Source organism: Elephas maximus, chromosome 16 (genome assembly GCF_024166365.1).
Source record: "Elephas maximus indicus isolate mEleMax1 chromosome 16, mEleMax1 primary haplotype, whole genome shotgun sequence".
Lineage (NCBI taxonomy): Eukaryota > Metazoa > Chordata > Mammalia > Proboscidea > Elephantidae > Elephas > Elephas maximus.
The window spans coordinates 45,252,813-45,278,429 of record NC_064834.1 but is presented as its reverse complement, the minus strand read 5'-3'; the positions used below and the strand labels follow the sequence as shown (position 1 = coordinate 45,278,429).

General features: G+C 39.7%; 1 protein-coding gene across 4 annotated transcripts in view; it reads right to left on the bottom strand.

The window, feature by feature from the left end:
• PLCE1 (phospholipase C epsilon 1) overlaps positions 1-25,617 on the bottom strand; it is a 351,870-nt gene that overhangs the window by 278,383 nt on the left and 47,870 nt on the right. The gene's annotated exons all lie outside the window — the stretch shown is intronic.

The following is a 25,617-nucleotide window of genomic DNA, read 5'->3' as shown; positions in this document are numbered from 1 at the left end:
CAAACTTCTGAAACGGGAACATGGTACTCAGCTCTGCCAAAAAATGATGCCAATAATAATGACAGCTAAAGTTTATGTGGCACTTGACAATTTAAAATGTATTTTAACATGAAGTATAGGGTCGCTATGAGTCGGAATCAATACAATGGCAATGGGTTTGGGTTTTTTTGTTTGTTTAACAAGCAAAAGAAGAGTTAACCTTTCTATTAAGAAATATCTCTTTCGTCATTGTTACTTGGAGGGGTCCCCCCGAATGGCAGCATTACACCAATTCAGTTTCATTTAGGATTTCATTGCAGAAACATGGCCATATAAACAAAGAATTGTAAATATAACACTAAGAACCACCAGTTGCCACCAAGTCGACTCCAACTCGTGGTGACCCCACTGTGTCAGAATTGAACTGTGCTCCATAGGGTTTTAAATGGCTGATTTTTCGGAAGTAGATCACAGGCCTTTCTTCCTGGGTGGACTCAAATCTCCAGGCGTTAGGTTAGCAGCCAAGCACGTTAACCATTTGCACTGGTCTTACAATTAATCTACTCCACTAGTTCTCATACTGTGTACCTGCAGAACATAGATATCCAATTACTAAAAGTGTATCCAATTACTAAAAGCTTATCTTTTCCTAATTCACAGAAAACAAAGTAAATGAATAGAAAGCATGAGAAGGAAAAGAATTCTGCCAACAACCAGGCTGCCTGGAAGTGGACTCTGACCCTCAGATGAGGAGTGCAGTGCAGCTGATTGGGTTTTATTCAGGTGAGAATCTGAGCAGAGAGTCCAGCAATGCCATACCAGAGTCATGCACTACAGAAACTGAGATGATGAATTGTGTTGTTTAAAACCTCTACATTTGTGGTAATTTGTTATGCAGCAAGAGAAAACTGATACAGCTTTTTCTTAGCTTCTCAACTTAAAATTATTCTCCCACTAAATTTTGTAAGCTTGGGTGCTTCTTCACCAGGAAAATGGACAAAGGACATGACAGGCTCATGTCGAAGGATCTTGGCGGAAGTGTTTGATACTAATCCTTCTTAGAGGAAAATTTGGCAATAAGTATCAAAGACTTTAAATACTGGGTCAATAAGTGGAACTGACCCAGTCATTCCACTCCCAGGAATTTACTCTAAAGATGCATATAAACGACATCATTGTATCATTATTTATAATAATTGAAAATGTCCAACATTTAGGGAACTGTTTAACTCATGGTGGTACAACCACATGATGTAATATAAGTCAGCTATTAAAAATCATGTTTTCAAATAATGCTTCAGTGACAAACAGATACGATCATGATATAACATTAAATGAAAAAGTAGCCAATAAAACATTATGAAAATGGCACAGCCACCTTGGAAAACAGCTTGGGGAATTAACATCTTGTTCACTGCCATCCAGTGGGCCCCGACTCATGGCGATCCCATGTGTAACAGAGTAGAACTGTTCCACAGGATTTTCTTGGCTGTAATCTTTATGGAAGCAGTTCTCCAGGCCTTTCTTCCACAGAGCCACTGAGTGGGTTCGAATTGGTAACCTTTGGGTTAGCAGCCAATTGCAAACCACTTTCGATACCCAAGATACTCCAGAATTACCATATGACCCAGCATCTCCACTCCTAGTCATATACTCAAGAGAAAGAAAATGTACGTCCACACAAATTTTATATATGAAATTCACAGTAACATTATTAACAGTCAAAAATTAGGAGGAAAAACTCAAATATCTATCACCTGATGAATGGATAAGTAAAATGTGTTAGGTCCATACAATGGCATATTAGTCGTCAATAAAATAACAAAGTACTTTGCCTCCAAGAGCAACTGCCTCCTTTGCCATGAGACCAGAAGAAATCGATGGTGCCTGGCTACCATTACTGAACGTTTTGATCAAAGATTCTATAGAAGAATCCTGATCAAAAGCGCAAAAATGCAGAAGAGAATTTTGCATTCTCATGGAATCTAGATTTTCTAGAGCCATAGGGCCTGGATGAATCCCTGAAACCACTGCCCTGGAATAATCTTTAAATCTCAAACCAAAAATATTCCCTAAGTCTTTTTAAAACCTCACGATAGTTTAGCTTAACTAGTGAAGAATATCGCCTTGAGCATTGTGCTTTTTTAAGACCTATCTATATGGATCAAATTGACAACATCAACTAGAAAGTACAGAAAGGAGCCTGAGGGGACAGGGAGTTTATGTTAATGAGGGAGGAACAATTCAGAAATGGAGGGTGAGAATCCTTGGACAACTTGAATGTAATCAGTGTCACGGAATTGTACATGTAGAAATTGTTGACTTGGTGTATGTACTACTGTGTATATTCTCAACAACGACAATAATTTTAAAAAAGATAATGGGTGACATATTCTTTTCTTATTTCAGGCCCATTGTTCTATAAGGATCATACTTTTGAAAAATTTTTTGTATGCTTGTTTTCTTTTTGTGATTTTATCAGAGCAAGGTAACTTTTTTCTATTAACTGCTTTTTCTTTTGCACATTTCGTTAGTAAGCTATTTGAAAATGAATTTCAATGTTGCTAGGTTCTCACATTTCACCTACTTAATGCGTTTTTTGGTCTTCTTTTTTTTTTACTGTGAAACCACATTTTATCTGATATCTGACAGCATCACAAGCTTTTTAAAATATTCATTAATGCAAGGCCTTGAACTAACTATTCTCTACATTTTAATTCATCTCTTTTTCCCTAAGGAATATTTTTGGTAGATAAAAGATTGTGAATTTTGCTTTTTAATTCCTGTGAGTGCCTTCTTCGCATGATATGTACCCACTAAAAATTATTTTAATAAATAATGGATAAACAAATACATTTTTCAAAACAAAAAAATAATGACGTACTAATTCATGTTACAACACGGATGAACTTGAAAACATTATACTAAGTGAAAGAAACCAATAATAGAAGGCCACATATTGTATGATTCCATGTATACAAAATGTCAAATAGGCAAAGCCATAGGGAAAGATTAGTGGTTGCCAGTGGCGCGGTGGAGGGGGGAATAAAGAGTGATGGCTAATAGGGGTAGGGTTTCTTTTTGGCGGGGTGATACATGTATTCTAAAATGAGATAGTAGTGATAGTTGCACAGTTCTGTGACTATACTAGAAACCACTGAATTGCACACTTTAAAAGGTTAGTTTTATGGTATATGAATTATATCTCAATAAAGTTGTTTTAAAAAGCTAAAAAAAAAAAACTATAGCTCTGGGAATACTACAGTGAACAAGACAAGACAAACACCAAATTTTTTTTTAATGTGTATGTATAAAGATCAAAAGGAAATTCACCAGATAGTAAACTTCCCTTAGAAGCTGGATTACCAACAATTTTTTTTCTCTTCTTCTTGCATTTCTCAATTTTCTAGAGTAGATATGTAATATGTTAAAATCTGAAAAATCAATTACTTTAAAAAATTGTTACACTTACTACCTACCACATGTCTACCCCAGAATCTAAAATTAGAAGGTATTTCATTTACTATATAATGATATGGTTACTTAAGTTTCATAAAATGCAATTTCATGGTGTTTGTTATTTTAACAGACTGTGCAGAAATGAGAAGCTACCCACTTTGCCACGTAATCTCTTTTTTCACCTAGTGGTCTGTCTTTGTAATTTGATGAAAGAAGAAAGGCCTCGCTAGACCACAAGTTCCATCATGGCAGAAACCAGGTTTGTCTTGTCCTGTTCACCGTAGTATTCCCAGAGCTAACAACCTTTTTAAGGGCCTGCAAAAACTGATTTAGACGTGAAGAGCTAATTTGTTGGCTAAAGCCTGAAAGACAAATTCCAATATCACAATTAGTAAATGAAATGTCCTCAAAAGGTAACATTATGTCAACCAACCAACTACAACCCCACTCACCTCTACACAATTAGGTACAAATTTAACACAGTCGAAATCACAACATAAATAATTTATTATTTGAAAACTCAAAATGATAAAATAATTTATTATTTAAAAACTCAAAAGACAAAGTCCTTTTGAAAACATAAAGCAAAGGTTACATTTAAAATGTTTACATGGAATGGAGAAGGGCTTTAGAAATAAGAGTGTACTGTGGGGCCAAGAGAGTCTAATCCATCTGCCCTCCTTGTACAGTATTTGGCACACAGAAGGTATTTGAATGAACAAGTCTGTCTTGGAAGAAGTACAGCCAGTATGCTCCTTAGAAGCAAGGATGGGAGATTTCGTCTCACATACTTTGGACATGTTATCAGATAGGACCAGTTCCTGGAGAAGGACATCATGCTTTGCAAAGTAGAGGGTCAGCGAAAAAGAGGAAGACCCCCAACGAGATGGATTGACACAGTGGCTGCAACAATAGGCTCAAGTGTAACAATGATTGAGGGGATGGCACAGGAACGACCAGTGTTTCATTCTGTTGTACATGGGGTCGCTATGAGTCGGAACCAACTGGACGGCACCTACAACAACAACAAGGTGCAATTCTTCAGTGAAATCTCAGGAAACCAGACATTTGGAAGAATGAGGGAACTAAAAAGTAAAGATGAGCTGGGGTAAAGATAGCACTGGCCAGGAAAGGGAGCAAGTCCAGACTTAGGTTTAATGTTGACCTCTCTTTCTCCAAACCATCCCTGGAGCCTAGAGGCTTAGCAGGGACGATCTGTTACCTCTTCATTTACAGAACAGTATAGAAAACTTAGGTCCCCGGGTGGCGCAAATGGTTAAGTGCTTGACTACCAACCGAAAGGTTGGTGGTTTGAACCCACCTACAGGTGCCTCGAAAGAAAGGCCTGGCAATCTGCTTCCAAAATGTCACAGCCCTGAAAACCCTATGGAGCATAGCTCTACTCTGCACACTTGGGATCACCATGAATCAGAATCAACTTGATAGCAACTGGTTTGACTTTTTTGTTTTTATACAGAAGCTTTGAAGCTTTTTTTTTTTTTGCTTAGGTTTGATTTTATTTTCTCTGGCTGGACAGATTAGTAAACTGGCTTCCTCCATGGCTGAAGTTTGTAGGGCTTATTTTTACTTACCCTTCATATGGTAAAACACAAAAACCAGCTGCTGTGGAGTCAATTCTGACTCATGGCAAACTCGTGTGTCAGAGCAGAACTGTGTTCCATAAAGTTTTCAATGGCTGATATTTTGGAAGTAGACTGGCAGGCATTTCTTCTGAGATACCTCTATGCAGACTGGACCCACCAACCTTTTGATTAGCAGCTGAGCACATCAACCTTTTGTACAACCCAGTCACTCCTCACATTGTAAGGCTGTTAATTATGTCCTGAGACTGTCAGATTTGCATTTTTTCCTTAACGATTTGACACAGACTAGGATTTGTACTGGGAGCCCTGGTTGCACAGTAGTAGTTAAGAGCTCAGGCTGCTAACCAAAAGGTCAGCAGTTTGAATCCACCAGCTGCTCCTTGGAAAGCCTTTGGGGAAGTTCTACTCTGCCCTGTAGGGTCGCTATGGGTTAGAATCAACTCGACAGCAATGGGCTTAGGATTTGTACTGACATTCTTATTGCTTGTTTCTTCAACTTAGATTCTGGCAGCAGTTTACAACTCTGAATCTCAAGTTCTGACCATTTACTTGTTGGAATTAAAATATTTACTAGACTAAATAAATAAAGGACAATTTAATCTGGCCACTCAGTAAGACAGGCTAACTTCTGTTTTCCAAATCTGCTCTACTTTGCAACTTCATTCAGAGACTAGCAGGCTGGCTCTCGTGACTAGCATCTTGGCAGCTCTGGTTCCTGGCTGGGATGTTAAATCTCAAATTCCTATCCTGAGCCCTCATTCACCAACCATAAGGATATTTCTAAGACAGAACCCTCACTCTGGATCAGGCTGAGGCCTAGCCTTTCATGTCTGATAACCTTTTTAGAACTTCCTGGTACAATTCAATAGCCCTTTCTTGGGGCACCCTGGTATTCCCCTGGCAGATTCAAAGGTTAATATAGGTCCCTTCTACTTAGAGGCTTACGATCTATAAAGGGTAACAGGCGATAAACAACCACCTAAATGCAGAGAAGGAACATAAAAGCACCATGCATGCTAAATAAATAAATATGTGGAATGTCTGCCCAAATGTGGAGGGCACACTCCTCTAATACTGCAGAGCTGCACAATTCATTGTTATTACCAGTAATAGTAGTAAGAGAGATCATAATGCTCACAGCAGCAAATAACAGTTGTTTAACAATTTCTGTGTGCATTGGTCAGCGCTTCTCAGCCATTCGATCCTCACGACTTTCTGATAAGGTGTTATTTTCATTATTCTCATTTTACAGATGAGAAAAACTGAGACTTGGGGAGATAAATTAAACTGTCCAAGGCTCCACTGCTAGTTAACAGTGGAGCCGGGAGTCGGTCCAGAGCCCAGCTCTTAACTGCTCACTAGACTGCCTGTATAACACATTCCACTATTATGAAAACTCAAAGAAATGGAGGTCCTTCCAACAATTTTCCCTTGGAAAGCAGTCCTTAGGACAGTACACTTCAGGTTCACCAGGAGGATTTAAAAGCACATCCAAGGCAATTCATCAGGAACGGCAAATGACTTATTCCAGGCCAGACTTTTTCAATTTTCAAACACCAAATAAACGTTTTAGTCATGGAGTTGGAGAATAATAAAATAAAAACGAAACCTCGGGGAATTAATATGAATCACACCTTCAGACTTTTGTGAGTACGTGTGTGTTAAAAAATCCTTTTTTTTTTTAAATATTTAAAGGCAATTTACTGGTTAAGTAGGAATGAGACATGATGTTCATACTACCTTAATTCCCAAAGCAATGATTAATTTTTCAGTCCAAGTAGGAAAAGACACTCTGGCCTTCCTTGCCCCCCACCCTCCTTCTTTTTAATTAAAATAAAAGCGGGGGGGGAGGGGAGGAGACAAAACAATTCCTGCCCTTGTACTTAAGGAAATAAAATACAGTATGTTTAAATTGCAACGTGGAGTCTAGATGTGTTTTTACCAGCACGAGCTCAACTTTCTCCAAAAACATCTGTAAAATAAATTACTAATAAAAATACTCCACAGCAAATTTTATAGTGAGGCGACAAAAAGTAACAGATTTATCTACTGCTAGGGCGCCTCTTCTGTCTTCCCCCGAGTCTTCGCTTCCTAATGTCTAATCTCTAAGAAAGAGGTGCTTGGGGGAAGCAACCACATAGATTGTTTTCCTCAAAGTTCTGTTTATCATCTCTTTATGAGTTGGTATACAGAGGAAGGAGGAGGTAGCAAAACAGCAACCAGAGGGGAAGGAACACTGGGAATACTCCCTTGCTCCTTCCAAGGTTATTACCAACACTTCTCAGACAGAATTGAATTTAATTTTGAAGGCATTGCTTTTGGTTTCTCACAAGCCTCTAGGTTTCCATTTGAAAATTCCCCTCTCTGGTCCCTATTTATTCAATGATTAGTCAAATAATAAATATGTATTGAGAACCTGTTTTGTGTAAATCACTATTCTAGGTAAATAGGGTTACAAAGTTCAATAAAAACCAAATCCCTACCCCAAAAAGCTTAAAACCTAGGCAAATTTCATAGGAAAGGAACAAGAACCAGCAAACTGTTAACTTGGAGAGTGGGATAGGAATGGGGAGAAAATGGGGAAGGAAGAGCAAGCAATTTCTTTTTAATTTTACACTTCAATTTTTCTTTACAACGCATACTACATATTGTATTTTTTAATATAAAATCTAATGAGAAAGATAAGATATAAAAACATGAACAAAGGCATCCAAGTAGTGAGTCAGATGATCAAAAACCTACCTGTGAGTCTATAAGTACTATGCTTGTCAGTACTCAATTTTACTCATGTTGATGAGAGTTTTAATGTTTAGAGAGGCTAAACTATCCTCAAGAATTGTGGATTATATTTAGTCTTAGCACATTTCAATTTTGAATCTAGGTTTATTTTACTAATGGTGACTTTAAGTTTCCATTAGTAAAATAAGCTCATGGTCTCATGAAAAGAAATACTGACAGGTCTCCAACATTACCTGGTGTTTCACCACATAATCGGAAATTTCTGACTAGTTCTGGGATGTATAGGCTTATCTCCAAAATGTATGGACTACTGTGTCCTTTTGATGAGCATAATTTCTTTTCAGATGAATCAGTTTCTCTTAAAATGCGCTATAATGATGAAGCAGATGTTTGATCATCCAGACATACCAAGGCAGCTGGCAAAATCTTAAAGCATGATTCCTACTCATGAAAAACTGTTGCTCTCTTCTGTAATCACAATTTCATTTTCTTCTAAGTAATCTGGTAGGTCCGTGAGCTCAGGAACATTTAGAAATGGGAGAACTATAAACGTTCCTCTTGCCTCCTGATCAAATATCACCCTATCAGAGATTTCTTCCCTTATGTTTCTTCCTCCTTTATCTCCATACCTGCTTTACTTATCACATGTCACCATCTAACTGTATAATACCTATATATTTATATGTTGTCTATTGTGTCCTTCCCTCTGCAAGAATGTAACAGAAACTACTGGTTGTCCTCCAATATCCATTCTACAGACACAGAACTCTTGAGTTTATCTGTGCATATGACTTTTCAGAATCAAGACTACATTTCCCTGATTCCCTTGCAGCTAGGTGTGCCTGTATTTTAAAATTTTGGCCAGTGGAATGTTTTGGAAAGTAATGTGGACAACTCCTGGGGTATATACTTTATATGCCACTTCTTCCCCCTCGCCTTCTTCCTATCATTGAGAACACGGATGCAAACTTGAGTTATCTCAGATCATACTGTAGTTGCAGTTGCTGTCAAGTTGAGTCTGACTTATAGTGACCCCATGCATTAGAGAGTACAACTGCTCCATAGGTGTTCTTGGCTATAATCTTAACAGAAGGAGATCGCTCTTTCTTTTCTTCCATGGCACCATGGGGTAGGTTTGAACTGCCAATCTTTAGGTTAGCAGTTGAGCGCAAACCATTTGTGCCACCTAGAGACCTTTTGAAGCATATGAAAGAGATAAATACACCAGGGATAATGCAGTCTGGATCCCCAGATGACATTGTGGAGCAGTTTCTAAACAACCATGGACCACTCCTGAGTGAAAAAGAAATAAACTTCTACCTTATTTCAGCTACTTTTATTTTTGGTCATTGTTAACACAGTTGAACCTATATCCCAATTCACACATGTCAAGGGGGTAAGGACTTTCCTCTTTTGTTCACTACTGTTTCCCTAGCTTAAATAATATAATACCTGGCACATAGCTAATTCTCATTAAATATTTATTGAATAAATGAAAAACTAATGAACGTTCAGCCCCATGTCTCATTTGAGTCTTAGTATCTATACTTGTTTGAACAAATCAGGCTTATTTTTGTTTGCTTGGTTTGGAATTCATTTTCTAATTCAGCGTATTCAGATGTCTTGCCCTATTAGTAAGAAATAATGGATTTCAAACCACTACTGGTTCACAAAAGCTTTTGGTCCTCAAAATTCCTTCATCTGAGAAAAAAGCCGAGGAGATGCTGTCAACAAGTTTCCATTGCCTAGTCATCTGACAGCATTAAACTAAATATTAACACTCTGCTTCAACTTCTTCCAAATAGCCTATCCCATAAACTGGCAATAGTTAAGGGCAGAAGCACATAAGTTGTTAACAGTTTTGGTCATTTTCTCCATCACATCATGCTGTGAACCAGGTCTACACTTTCTCTTGAAGAAGGATGAAATGGAAGTTGGTTATCCCAATTATCTCTTCGATTTGGACAAATTCTTGGGGGCCTCCCCCTACCCTTCATTTCCTTGTATATGACTACAAGTGAACTCAGCATTTACATGCTTAGGAAAAACTTCTAAAGACCTCTTTGGCAAGTAGTTAGAACCTATTAGTTCATATTTGCTACATAATAATTATTTTTTAAAAACTTCTTTTGCAAAATAAAACCTTCTGAGGGTTGCACGTAAGGCTCAACCTATGAATTACAGATCAGATGTACTTGCAGAGAAGAACTCTGTAGAATGGGGTAGCCTAAAAAAAGTTTCCCAGAAGGGATGAGACCTACTTATCCAACCTTAGTAAAATGGCCAGGATCTCAAGCAGTGGGGTAAAAGAAGGCATTACAATAAGGCGGAACCAGCTGAGGCAAGGGCTTAGAGGCTTGCAGAAAACAGAATAACACTATTCATAATAGCCCCAAACTGGGAACAACTCAAATTACCATTAACAGTAGAATGGAAAAGAGTGGTATATTTATAAAATCGAACAGGAAATAGCAATGAGAATGCACGAACTACAACTACATGCAACATTATTCATAAATCTCTCAGACATAATGCTGAGTAAAAGAAGACAGATACAAAACAGTTGCTGTTGCTAGGGGCCGTCAAGTCGGTTCCGATTCACAGCGACCGTATGTACAACAGAATGAAACACTGCCTGGTCCTGCGCCATCCTCACAATTGTTGTCATGCTTGAGCCCATTGTTGCAGCCACTGTGCCAATCCATCTCATTGAGGGTCTTTCTCTTTTTCATTGACCCTTCACTTTACAAAGCATGATGTCCTTCTCTAGGGGCTGGTCCCTCCTGATAACATGTCCAAAGTATATGAGACAAATTCATAGTAGGTACAAAACAGTAAACTGGAAAAATGAATCTATGATGTTAGAAGACAGGACTGGTTACTTTTGGGGGGAGGTGGAGTGATACTGGAAGGGGACACATGGAAGGCTTCAGGGTGCTAATGTTCCATTTGTTGATTTGGGTGCTAGTTACATCACTGTGTTCATTATGTGAAATACACCGATCTGCACACTTAGTACGTTTTGTGTGTTTTTCTGTCGGTATGTTATACTTCAATAAAAAGAAAAAGAGCAAACTACCAAGAATAGTAAGGGCACTTTTGAAAAGAAGTTGTTAGGACTTCCAAATGTTGCTGACACAGTGACAGATAAAGTGATCAATGAAATAGATTAAAGGACCCAGAAAACACCAACGCATGTATGAGATTTTGGTGTATATGTAACAGAAGTGGCATGTAAGATGAGAACTAGAAAATGAATATCAATATGAAAAATACATGAAAATGGATCCCTACCTCACACCATTTATAAAATGAAGAAAATAAACAGATTAGGGAATTAAATGTCAATAACAACCTTAAAGCTCCTAGTGGAAAATACAAATAAAAGATATCAGGTAGACAAAGGTTTCTTAAACCAAAAACAAAAAGCCCCGTTGCCATCAAGTTGATCTTGACTCATAGCAACCCTATAAGACAGAGAAGAGCTGCCCCATAGGGCTTCCAAGGCTGTAATCTTTATGGAAACTGTGACATCGTTCTCCCACGGAGTGACTTGTGGGTTCAAACGGCCAACCTTGCCACTGGCAGCTGTGCACTCAACCACTGAGCCACTAGGGCTCCTTAAAAACAAAAGACATTGAGCATAAAATAAAAATTTAATAAATTTGACTACAAAAATAAAGAATTTTGTTTATCAAAATAAATCTTACAAAAAAAGAAAAGATAATCTAAAACTGGGAGAATATATTAGCAATACACATAAACAAAAAAGAATAATATCAAGAATATATAAAGAACTACAAATCAATAAGAAGCACAAGCAACCCCAGTGAAAATGGTCAAATGATATAAAGCATTTCACAGAAGAGGAAATACATATGGCCAATAAACTTATCAAGATACAGTAAATACCATCAGGGATCAGTAAAATGCAAAATTAGACCACAATCTGGCTGCTAACCAAAAGGTCAGAAGTTCAAACCCACCAGTTACTCTGCAGGAGAAAGATGTGGCAGTCTGCTGCCATAAAGGTTACAGCCTTGGAAACTGTATGGGGCAGTTCTACTCTGTCATACGGGGTCATGATGAGTCAGAATCGACTTGACAACAATGGGTGTGTGGCATGTTAAAACTGAAGCTTAAGGGTCAAAGAAAAAACAAAACACTTATATAGTGGCAGTTATTGTTAATCTTTACATCAACCTTAAGAGGTAGGCTCTATTAGTAACCCCACTTTACAGATGAGGAAACAGAGGCACAGAGAGGTTAAGTAACTTCCATTAGGTCACATAGCTAGTAAGTGCAACACCAGAATTTGAACCTACACAGACTGGCTCCCAAGCTCACACACTTAACCATTATGGAGTACTGGAGTGCTAAGCTCTCAACAACTTACTGTTATTATATGATCAGCATAGCTCCATACCCCGTGGGTCTGTAATAGTGCTTGGCATCCTGGCATGGAGCAGGTGAGCTGGCTTAAAAGCAACCTGGATTCTAGGCCCGGTTCTGAAACTGAAAACTGACTGGACCTGGGCAAGGCTATGGTCTCTCTCTTAGCCTCTGCTTCCTCCTCTATAAAATGAGGGGTTGGGCCTGATCTCTATGGTCCTTCTCATGCTAATGTTTTATGAGCCTGAATCCCTCCCAGCCCAGGCCATACTGGCTCTTCCTAGGTCAAGTCTGGCCCCTCCTACTGGGCTTGGCATCTTGCATTTAGCTCTGCTTCTTGGAATTGACTCGATGGCACTGGGTTCTGGGGTTTCCCATAAATAAAAGAAAAAGAACAAGGGAAAATATCCTCCTGAGAGACTGGGCGGGATCTCACCACTGCTCTGTATGCTTTGAAGGACTTATGATCACTAACCAGAGAGAACTACCTGCCAAGTGAAGGATGGAAAGAAACTAAACTAAGAGGAGAAATGAACTCACGAAACCTGGCTATGTGCAAATTAAAAGAGCATCTTGGAGTGCTTAAAGAACTAACAATGTTATCGCAACAAGATGAGCCAGCTACTTAAGGAAATTATTGAAGCTAGGATAAACCATGCCAGAATGGATTAGGGAACGCAGGACAAATCTCCTAAAGTGTGCACCAATCAAGGTTATCTACAATCTGGGAAAACAGTGGAATAAATGAGAGATAGCATGGCAAGTCTGCCTCCACCATTCCATCACAAACCCTTCCAGGGCAGGGGCTGTGTCTTAGGAACCTGGATCTGGGAACCCTATAGGCATCTGGGCTCAGAACCAGCTGACACTAATAGAGCATCTAGTGTGATACACTCTATCAGAACATATACATATCTTCATCCCTTTTTAGAGATAAGGAGATGGAATCTATAGAGACCCGGATTCTGGTTGTGTCTTCCTCCATTAGCTTTGAGAACATAGTCAAGCCGCTTCACCTGTCTGGGCCTTGGCTACTTTATGCATAAAATGAGGCGCTGGATAAGGGTGGAGAAGATGGGCCTTCCAGCTCAAAAATACTAATTTAATTACCAAATACTTGTTTTACACCGATCTAGAGACCTTTATTTTAATGACTATGCAAAGGCATTTGACAGTGGGAATCATAACAAATTATGGATAACACTGCGAAGAATGGGAATTCCAGATGAGAATTCCAGAACACTTAATTGTACTTGTGAGAAACCTGTACATAGATCAAGAGGCAGTTGTTCAAACAGAGCAAGGGATACTGTGAGGTTTAATATCAGGAAAGGTGTGTATCAGGCTTGTATACTTTCACCATACTTATTCAATCTGTATGCTGAGAAAAAAAAATCAAAGAAAATGGACTTTATGAAGAAGAACCAGGCATCTGGATTGGAGGGAAGACTCATTAACAACCTGTGATATGCAGATGACACAACCTTGCTTGCTGAAAGCAAAGAGGACTTGAAGCACTTACAGATGAAGATCAAAGACCACAGCCTTCAGTATGGATTACACCTCAACATAAAGAAAACAAAAATCCTCATACCTGGACCAATAAGCAACATCATGATATATGGAGAAAAGACTGAAGTTGTCAAAGATTTCATTTTGCTTGGATCCACAATGAACACTCATGGAAGCAGCAGTCAAGAAATCAAATGACATACTGCACTGGGCAAACCTGCTGCAAAAGACCTCTTGAAGTGTTGAAAAGCAAAGACGTCACTTTCAGGACTAAGGTAACGCCTACCCAAGCTTGGTGTTTTCAATCGCCTCATATGCATGTGAAAGTTGGACAATAAATAAAGAAGACGGAAGAAGAATTGATGCCTTTGAATTGTGGTGCTGGAAAAGAATACTGAATATACTGTGGACTGCCAGAAGAACGAACAAATCTGTCTTGGAAGAAGTACAGCCAGAATGCTCCTTAGAAGTGAGGGTGGCGAGACTTCGTCTCATGTACTTTGAACATGTAATCAGGAGGGATCAGTCCCTGGAGAAGGACATCACACTTGGTAGAATAGACGGTCAGTGAAAAAGAAGAAGGCTCTCGATGACATGCATTGACACAGTGGCTGCAACGATGGGTTCAAACATGGCAATGACTGTGAGGATGGCGGAGGACTGGGCCGTGTTTTGTTCTGTTGTACACAGCGTAGCTATGAATCGGAACCGACTCAAAGGCACGTAACAATAGAGACGCATTCATGCTGGACCAATTTTCCTATTTTAGGCAACTGGAACTCACTGGACTTCACTATGCTGGACACACAATAAACGAATCCAAGAGAAAACTATAGCCTTGGGCTCCAGTAGCTCTTTTGATTCTACTCCACATGGTACTACCCAGGATCACTCTGGTTGGGCATGTTGTACAAGGACACCTTTGCACTGGTTCACTCACATTCTTTTTCCTCTATACTGTGACCAAGACCATTCATTCTGGATTTTCTGGGACAGTCTCAATTTCAAATATCCTGCTGCTCTGTCCTCTCAATAAAAAGTTGCCAATTTTTTATTTGGAAAATATGGTCACCATAATAATGGAATTATCCTCAAAATATCAGTCATGCCACAGTCACATCACCATGACGGTGCCCATATTTGGTTTGTGGCCATCAAAAGGAGAACTGGCTGGCCCATCCAGGGACTGAGACCATTTTCTTGGCCTTGTTAAAGAAACAATGCATTTGCTACGGAACAAGCTTTGGATTCACCAATTCAGAGCTGAAATAAATTTTTCCCTTGTTGTAGAAAAGAGTTTTTTAAGGCTAAGAAATTAGTCCTTGATGGAAGGGTACACAATCTGGAAAAACTGAAGCCATGGGCCTTTTCAACTGCCAAACTCCCACATGCTGGCTCTTGAGGCACACCCACACTCACTATTGAAGTGTCACCATTCCTAATATGGTGCTAAATCCTCCTGAAGCTGAACGACTCAACAGAGTCTACTAACAAATTGATTCTATACTCTATTAAACCATAGGGATATATTGAACTAGGTGTTGGCAACAGAAATTACCTAATCTCAAGTTGAAAATAAAGTTATTGAAACGAGGCCAGCACCATGAAATGGAAACCAGAGAGTCGGGTTTCGGTAAGGAGGTTTAACTCGATGCTTGCAGCATTTATGAAAGGAAACAGGCAGCCTCAGGTTTTGTTCTGCTGCCTCCGTGATAGGTTTTGTTTTACTTCAATTTTATGTGGTAAAATAGATATACAACAAAAAATAGCCTTTTAAATGATTTTTAAGTGTACAATTCATTAATTACATTCACCATGTGGGTCAACCGTCACCACTATCTATTTCCAAAATGGTGCCATCACCACAAACGGAAGGTCTGAATCCCTTAGGCAATAACTCCCCATCCTCTCTCCCTCCTGTCTCTGGTATTAGCTAATAAGCTCTGTTTCTGTGTGTTTGCCTAGTCTAGATATTTCTGCAATAGTTTTGGGTCACCTTTTTCTTCAGATACCTAAATCCAAAAGGAACCACATCCTTAGAGCATGGAATAAGAAAAGTTATAGTTTCAGGGAGATTTTATAATACTTGCTAAGCACTTGAATACATAACCAGCTTAATTTTTTTTCCTGCCTCATAACCCTGTGAAGTAGGTGAAATCTTCATTTTAATGGGGTGACTATGAAAAGAAATGTTTCTGAGTAATGTTTTTCATAGTCAGTTCAGCTGGTAGAACCCTTGAAGATCACAGAAAGCTTTAAATTAAAATGGAAAAATATGAAATGAGGTTCCTGGTTGTTTGGGGTATTGCAGCATGATCATAAATAAGCTATAGATGTGTACAGTTTGCTTTGGACCGTGTTCTTGCTTACTTACTTACAAAACTTTTTCAAATGCACTTCTAAATTACAGCAATGCAGTAAAAAGTTCAAACCTTCGGGCTTGGTTTTCTCCCCCTAGCAGGGTGAGTCATAAAAATAAATCTTAGCCATTTCAATAGCCAGCACACTCCTCACATTAAGAATTGATATTGTTCCCCGAGTCTCCTATTTCATCCAAAGGTCACACCCAGCTCACATTTAAAGAAAAGAACAACTCAAGGACGCATCCAGCTCAACAGTTGCACATTTAATAAGAGAATCTCTGCCTCTACCAAGTTATAAGAGGGAGTTAGTTACATCAGAATCTTCCAGAGGAACATCTGAGGAATGGTTAAGAGCATAGGCTTCAGAGGCAGCCAGACGTGGGTTCAAGGACTGGTTGTACGTAAGCAGCCTCAGCAGCTACTCTTTTTTTTTTTTTAATTTATTGTGCTTTAAGTTTACAAATCAAGTCAGTCTCTCAAACAAAAACTTATACACACCTTGCTATGTTCTCCTAGCTGCTCTCCCCCTAAAAAGACAGAACACTCCTCCTCTCCACCCTGTATTCCCTGTGTCCATTCAACCAGCTCCTGTCCCCCTCTGGCTTCTCATCTCGCCTCCAGACAGGAGCTGCCCACAGAGTCCTCTGTATCTACCTGAGCCAGGAAGCTCACTCCTCACCAGTATCATTTTCTGACTTACAGCCCAGTCCAATCCCTGTCTGAAGAGTTGGTTTCGGGAATGGTTCCAGTCTTCGACTAACAGAGGGTCCAGAGACCATGACCTCCGCGGTCCCTCCAGTCTCATTCAGACCATTAAGTCTGGTCTTTTTATGAGAATTGGAAATCTGCATCCCACTCTTCTCCTGCTCCATCAGGGATTCACTGTCGTGTTTCCTTTCAGGGCAGCGGCTACTCTTTTTTTGTCATTGTTGTAAATATATCAGCTTTTTACAGGTGTACATCTTATTGACGGCAATTACAATAATCAACTGTGCAACCCTACCCTTAATGCTATTTTTCCATCACTGTTATGTAGACGCTTTTTATTAAAAGAAAATGGTTGACACTTAGGGAATAAACTTCAGTTACCTGGAAAACTCCCTTATGTGAAATATCATGTACCAACCAGAATTAGCATCTCTCTCCTCACCATCTACCCTTTCATCACACTTCCCCTTGTGTGGTAAGGTACTAGAGTGACTACAGACATTTTACAGCCCTGGTGGCTCAGTGGTTAAGAGCTCGGCTGCTAACCAAAAGGTAGGCAGTTCGAATCCACCAGCCGCTCCTTGGAAAACCCATGGGGCAGTTCTACTCTGTCCTATAGGGTTACTATGAGTTGGAATCGACTTGATGGCAACGGGTTTGGTTTTGATTTTTTTTTAAGGTTGGTGGGAATTTGGGGGAAATAGGAGTGACTGTTAATAGGTACACGGTTTCTTTTTAGGGGTGACAAAATTGTTCTATAATTAGATTGTAATGATAATTGTACAAAATCTGTGAATATACAGGAAAACCTGGTGGTAGTGGGTAAGAGTTACAGCTGCTAACGAAAGGGTCAGCAGTTTGAATCCACCAGGTGCTCCTTGGAAACTCTATGGGGCAGTTCTACTCTGTCCTATAGGGTTGCTATGGCAGTGGGTTTGGTTTTGGTTTGGTGAATATACTAAAAAACGTTGCATTATATACTTCAAATGGATCAACTGCATGGTATTTGAATTATATCTCAGCTATATCTCAAAGGTTATTTGAAAAGTTAAATTTGTTCTAGCATTTTGCTCAAATGCAAGATAAAAGACAAATTATCTCTCTATGCTACGCTATCACAAAATCGTTGATATGTAAAAAAACAAACAGACCAAGGTCAAGAAGGGAGAGTGTTGACATGTCATGGGATAGGTAACCAATGTTGTAAAACAATATGTGTATTAATTGTTTAATGAGAAGCTAGTTTGTTCTGTAAACCTTCATCTAAAGTACAATTATATATATATAATAAAAAAGAGTACACAGTCCCCAAATGTAGGATTATGCTACTAATTTGTATAACACATATAGTTAACTTACATAAGTATAGTATTGTAAAGATTCATCGTGGAAACTAGTTAATTAAAAATATTAAGCTTATTTTTCCAAATTTGGAAGCTTTTTAAAAATCTGTAATTTGAAAAAAAGAAAATATGCTGTAATTTGCTGTGATTTCTTTTCTCATCCTAAATAAATATTTATTCTTGTACCTAATTCTACGTTCATTCTTTTAAAGAGGGGCCCCCCAACTGCATATGCTTTAGCACTACCACAACACTGGGGTTCCAGCCCTGCTCTGCTAATGTATTTCCGTCGCTCTGCCTCAGTGACAGTCTGTCATTCGCCGCTAACGGTTTCCGGTCATGTGTCTTCCTGAATGCACTCTTAAACCTCCCAAGCATCGTAAGAGTGGGTTTCAATTCATTTCTGCTTTATTCAAAAGCCTTCGGACTTCTTCCCTGCATTTCAACAGAGCTAATCCTCTGATTTCTTGTCGGACCTGCTCTAAGCTGGCTCCAAACCAAAAAACCAAACCGGTTGCTGCTGAGTTGGTTCCAACTCATAGCGACCCTACAGGACAGAGAAGAACTGCCTCAACAGACTAATTTCTGGTCTATTTCTGTCATTGACTGCAAGTGCTGAACAACATGAATATCCAACTTGTGCCGACTATTTACTTATTTATTATTTTCTGGTACTTTAAGAGTCCTTTTGGCTCATTCTTGGGGAGGATGACTCAGCAAGAAGAAATCAAACCCTGTCTCCTCCCCTCCAAGGAGAAGTGCTACTGTGTACCGTGTTTCAAAAGATGGGGCTCTCCTTACTCTTCGAAAGATGATAGCAAGTGTTTGTGTTGCTGAAGGCTGAGGTGGCTTCCTGCCAAGCTCTTTCTGAGGGTTTGAGGGTGATGGCCTAAATGAGACGGAAGGGCCTGGGGTTCAAGGCAAGGGGCCAAGTGTTGAGGTTAGAAGCTTGGATGTCTGAGCTTTGCAGGACTTTATTTAATCTGAGGCTCTGACTATGCCCAGGCCAGCCACTAGGAAAAAGAACCACTGACATGCACCATTTGGGTATCCTGGGGCTCTTCAGGGCAAGAAAATGACCACGGCCTGAGAACAGCTTTTCAGGCAGGGCCCTGCCTGATCCACCAGTTAGTCCAGTCATGGGGGACAAGGAGGCAGTCACCACCCCATTAATGCTGCAAATCTTTGAAGTCTGAGTCATTTGGTCACCAGAGAGGAAGCCTCTCTCCCCCACTATCCCCAGGACATCTATAAGCCCAGAGGGGACTTTTGTACTTGAATCAGGATGGGGGGAGGTCACCCCCAATCACTCAACTCTGGAGAGGTCATTCTAGGGGCTGTGCTGTCTGAGCCCCTCCCCTGTAAAATGCAGGGTGTGGATTAGATCAGGGGCCCACTTGATGATCTTATTCTTGCCCACTGGCCCTGATCCTTTTCTGGCCACATACTAACCATGGCCCATTCTCAGACATGGGGCCTCTCCAGCTGCTAATTCTCGTTATGCAGACATCTGGAGAAAAGGAAAAAGAAATCCTGCTCCAAGGCTACCATGAGAAGAACAGTGGCCGTGAGTGCATTTACCTTCAACTAGAGCTGGGGTCAGGGCTTTCATTCCATCCCTTGCCAAGGAGTAGTATACGAATTACAGAGACGTGGAAGTAAATGTCTCCTAAACTGCCCAGTGCAGCTAATAAAGTCATCCAATCATCATAGCACCAGCCTCTCAGAGCCCATCATATTTTCCACTGATGTACTAGACGTGACTAAACGGCCCAGGGCTAACTGGAGCTGGAGTCTCTTTCACTGTGCTCAGCAGGAAGGGCTGGCATCGATCAGTACCCATGACATGAACTCAACACAACCCTTAGTAACAGAGGAGGTAGCCTGGCAAGCCACCGCGTTAAATTTGAGTTATGTTGAGGTTCAACTTGTACCCAACCTACTGGTGACCAAATTTCTGGACCAGAAAACAAAACATGCTGCTATTTCAACAGCCGGCTATTAAAACACTGGCTAGCAGAGCTAAAAGCTGGCTATGACCAAAATGGAAATTTGATCATCTGTAAAAGTTACAACTTCGAAGATAAATTTATCGTCACTTGGTCCCTTTATACATAATAGAGGCATTATCTCTCTCCCAAGGCTCAGTTCAGTTCAATTTGAAAGAGTCAAAACGTAGAATCAAGGACATATAAACTGACATAGGTATTTTTGCCAGACACTCGAAAAATTATCATTGCCTGTTAAGTTTAATTTTTTGAGCTTGAGAGCAGGATAAAGTGTGAAGAAGAAAGACACATTTTAGAAGAAGAACGCAGAATAGCAACTACCAACAGAGAAGCTGATTTTAACCTTCCATTTTTTTGGTTTATTTTTTTAGTCCGATATTTAAAAAAATATTCTTATTTTATTCTAACATACACATTCTTGTACAGTAAATCCTCTTGCAGGTCAAGGCAAAGAAATCAATGAAGTGATAATACAAGAGTTGGTGGACTTTCTGCCCCAGCCACCTTGCTTTCTTCATAATGCCTGTGGAACTCAGGTTACATGAACGAATCCAGCAGGAACTTCCTGTACTTGACGTTCAAGATAACTAGGTATCTAAACTCCCCTAAGTTTAGGCAGGTAAAGAATTTTTTAAAAAGAAAAAACACCCTTAACGAACCTTTAACCTGGAGACTTGAGCCTCTTGCCAAAATATCCTGTCCTGTGAAGCCAATAAATGGAGAGCAGGAGAGGGGGAGTAGGACTGTAACAGGTTTTAATTTTTCACAAGCAGGAGGAGGAGGATACCAATATCATTAGTCAGCAAACATTAATCCTCACTAATGTCTTCCTTTCAAATCTATTCTCTACACAGCTGTGCAAATATAAATTAATTGGATCATTTGGACCAATGCATCCAGGAAAAAAATTAAAAACAGGAGGTCAAGGAATTAATTGGACAAATAATAAAACCAAACCCACCAGCGTCAAGTCAATTCCAACTCATAGGGACCCTATGGGATGAGTAGAACTGCCCCATAGGGTTTCCAAGGCTGTACATCTTTACAGAGCAGCCTGCGACCTCTTTTTTAGTTGTTTATTTTTGCATGTTCCTTTACATTTATTTATCATAAATATTAATACAGCGAACACTCCGAAAGATTTTTTATAATTTTTCTGATGAGCAGCTTAACACTTAAGATTATGCTTGCTCCCCCCACCTACCTCATGTCTACATGCAGTATCATTTACTTTCATATATACTGACTCTAGAGCATTACAATCTCATGATGGTTTTGTAAGAGTATCTTCACCCTATAACATTTAAAACAATTTCACAGCTGTATACAATCACAGTACAACACTATCATTCATATAGTTTCCCAAGGTGAGTACATTTACACGATATTAACATTAAAACCTGTGTTTTTTTTAACATCATAATAAGCCAAACCATGAAAACACTAGCTTTAAACGTTTATGAGGACTCCTGCTGGTGGGTGGAACTGCCGACCTTTTGGTTAACAGTTGAGGACTTTCTTTAAATGCATGGGAAGGAGTGTTCAAGCTACCACATCACAGATTGAGGCCCATACATTCAAATTCATACGGCTATCAACTCATTGTGTAAGAAGCTAGCAAAGAGCAGGTGAGGCCAAATGTGAACCTGTTCACAAAAAAAAAGCACATAATAAATGGCCAGGATGAGAACAGCAGAATCACACCAGGCTGGGCACTGTGCTGAGGACTTTACAGGTAGCATTTCAGGTAATTTTCACAATAACTCCATTACTCCCAGTTTACATATAAAGTGAATTAGAGACAAAGGGATTAAACAACTTGCCTGCCTGAGGTCACATACTAGTAAGCAGCGAAGTTAGAGTCACAATTTTAAGGTCAAGCAGACTGACTCCACAGACCATATTGCTAACCATGACACTGTCCTGTTTTTATATACCTGACATTAAGCTTACACTATGGAGAATAAGGAGTCCAGTGGTGCAAAGGGTTAACATGCTTGGCTGCTAATCTAAAGGTTAGTGGTTCCAGTCCACCCAGAGGCACCTCAAAAGAAAGGCCTGGTGAGAGACTTGAAAAATCAGCCATTGAAAACTCTATGGAGTACAGTTCTACTCTAATACACATGGGGTCACCATGAATTGGAATTGACTCCATGGCAACTGTTTTTTTTTTCTTTTCTGGGGAGGAGGGGCATTATGAAGAAGAGAAAAAAAGGATAAGACCCAGTTCTTGCCCTTAAATAAACTTACATTTTTTCTTATGATTTAGGTGAAAGTTTACATAGCAAATTAGTTTCTCATTAAACAGTTAAGACACAAATTGTTTTGTGACATAAATTTGCAATTTGACTGGGGGAACCAGAATAGACAGATATGAAAAAATAATCAGAAACCAAGAACAGGAAGCATAATATTATGGTCTGCATTTTTTAGGCGAAAGAAACAATTCATAGGGGCTAGGCAAACGTAGTTACAATCCATCTGTGCAACTTTTGAAAAAGGGTTTCAGCAGATTCTAAACAAAAAAACAAGATGCACAGAATACCACACTAGGAAATACTGATTAACCCCTGCCATGGTGTGGTTTGAACATTCAGAAAGGGCTCTACCTGTCAGAAATCTCCCTTAATTAAGAAAGGTCAGAAGGACAGCCAGCCCACCCCTCAGATTCACCTTTGTTGTTGTTGCTAGGTACTGTCAAGTCATTTTTGACTTAATAAAAATGCCTATAGGCTTTTCTAAGCCTGGTCAAAGAGAAAGGAAAGAAGTTTCTGGAGTCTACCCTGACAGAGCTATGGCAACTTCACCCAGCCTCCAGGGACAAAGAAGCAGGGAGGAGCGGAGCTGCATCATCTCTCTGGTTCCTTCCCTGGAAATTAACCATCCCTGGGCATCTGACAAACTGAAAGAGGCAGGATTGAGCTAAGGATGAGTGAATACATCCTTAGAAGAAGCGGCAGGACTGCAGAAAGGTAAACTGAAGAATGAGTTCAGGCATGCCAAAAAGTATTCTTAAATTTATACCAGATTCATGACCCTTGTATCTATATAAAGTGTGTGGGGGACTATTACAGTGGTTCTGAAGAAATGTATTTCCATTCACTTCACTATAGTTACATTTCTGTTTTGTTCTTTTTTTTTTCCCAACCTCTGATCGACCTTTTTTTCCTTAAATTTTATTTATTTTGTTGTTGAGAATATACACAGCAAAACATACACCAATCGAACAGTTTCTACATGTACAGTTTAATGACACTGGATACATTCTTAGAATTGTGCAACCATTCTCACCCTCCTTTTCTGAGTAGTTCCTCCCTCAATGACATAAACTCACTGCCCCCTAAGGTTCCCATCTCATCTTTCGAGTTGCTATTGTCCCAGTTTTGTTCTTAATGCTCTACTCAAAGAATACATGATTTTTAAAATCACTGCATTTTTAAATGGAATGATATGTTACTTTTGGCAGCAGTGTCCTGGAAGGGTGGGGGCGTATTATGCGAGTCATCACAGGGCACAACACAGCAGAAGAGGACACACACTCCTGTGACAGGCTCCTTTCTCCCTGTGTAGAAAAAATTTGGACAGGAGAGCTAGACACCATGTTGGTAGCTGAAATCACCTTACCTATGACTCAGGTTTCATGTGGGGATGCAGAAACTAGTCTGCTGACACTTGCTGGGTGTTAGCAGTGGAATGCATAGAAAGAAGGATCTACAAACAGAGTACAAGGTCAGCCCTGACATTCCTGAGAGTCCAGATAGGGTCAGAGTCTTTAGAACAGAGCAAATTTTTCCAAAATGTCCTGACCAAAAAAGTTACGAGCTCAGTTGAAGCTCCTGGCCAGTGGCTCTCAACTTCATAGAATCACCAGGAGAACTTTGAAAAAACACCCAGGCTGAGCCCTACCCCAGTGATGTTGAGTCAATGGTCCAGGGTGGGGCCTGGATGCCAGTATTTTTTATGAACTCCCTCCCCCAGTGATTCTAATGGGCATCCAAGGGTTGAGAACTAGCATATTTAACATGGCCAAGACTGAGGTACCATAAGCATTGGTGAATGGGACTCCTCAATCTACAGACTCTGAAATGAACAAAATTCCTCTATCCCTTTACTCTAAGTTTTATTTCTTTCCGGACCTTGAGAAGCTACCTAACAGTGGAGGCTGCCTGGATTACAATCCTGGCTATAACGCTTACTGGCTAAGTGATTTTGGAGAAGACGCGTGACTTTCCTGAATTTCTTAGCAATACAATGGAGTTAATAATACCAATATCAGGGTAGTTGAGATGACTGTGTGTGTAAATCAATTAGCCCAAAGCCTGGCACATGTTAAATGATAAATAAATGTTAGCTACTATGATTGATAATGATGATGAACGTAACAATGTTCTAGTTATAGTTCAATAAAAGGGATTTTTTTTTTTCCTAGACATGTGACTATACGGGCCAGGTTTTGAAGGGACTGTTACAAACTGGACTGAGAGTTCTAGAAACAGTTTTACAAAAGAACAGTTGAAGGCAACAGGGCTGTTCAGTCAAGAAGAGAAAACAAGGACACATGCAGCTGTCTTCACATGTAAGAATCTGGTTTAAAGGGGGTGGTTTCATCATGTGTTTTTCTTGAGTGGGATTCTTAACTTAGAGAGGGAGGTCTGTGAACAGACTTCAGTGGGTTTGGAAATTTGGATTTTTTTTTAAAAAAAGGTAAATCTTTATTTTCCCTAATCTCAAATGGAAATTTACCATTTCCCTCTATTATGAATACAGACAACATATTTCAACAGTTATTAGCAATACCTGTGATTTTTGTCACCAATAGAAATCACAGATCGTTCCATATCATATTATAAATGAGGCAGATACCCTAAAATATTATTTACCTTTAGTGTGACCAACCACGACAGTTTCCTCAGGACTAAGGGGTTTCCCAGGGTGTGGGGCTTCCAGCGTTAAATCTGGGAAAGCCCCAGGCTAACCAGGATGGTTCGTTACCTCACTTATATTCACGACTACTTGGGAATGATGATAGTTACCACATCGCTTGATGCCATTTTTTTGGTGCGTTAATAAAGAAGCACCTATATTGCTATCTCACAATTTCAAAAAGTATTTTGATAAATATATTTCTAATTTCTTTCCTTTATAATGTTTTGTATTTTATTTAACGCATTTAAAAGTCTTACTGTGAGAAGGGGTCCATAAGCTCCACCCTCCACCAAAGGGTCCATGGCATAAAAGAGGTTAAGAAAGCCCACAAGAAGGAAGAAACTGGGACCATTGGTTGAAAAAGATCTGAAGCCAGATTTAAGTGCCTTTGTTGTCGTCATTGTTAGGTGTGGTTGAGTAGGTTCCAACTCATAGCGACTCTACAGGAGGACAAGGTAGAACTGTTCCATAGGCTTTCCAAGGAGCAGCTGGTGGATTTGAACTGCCAACCTTTTAGTTAGCAGCTGAGATCTTAACTACTATGCCACCAGGGCTCCCTAAGTGCCTTTAGGTCTTGCGATCT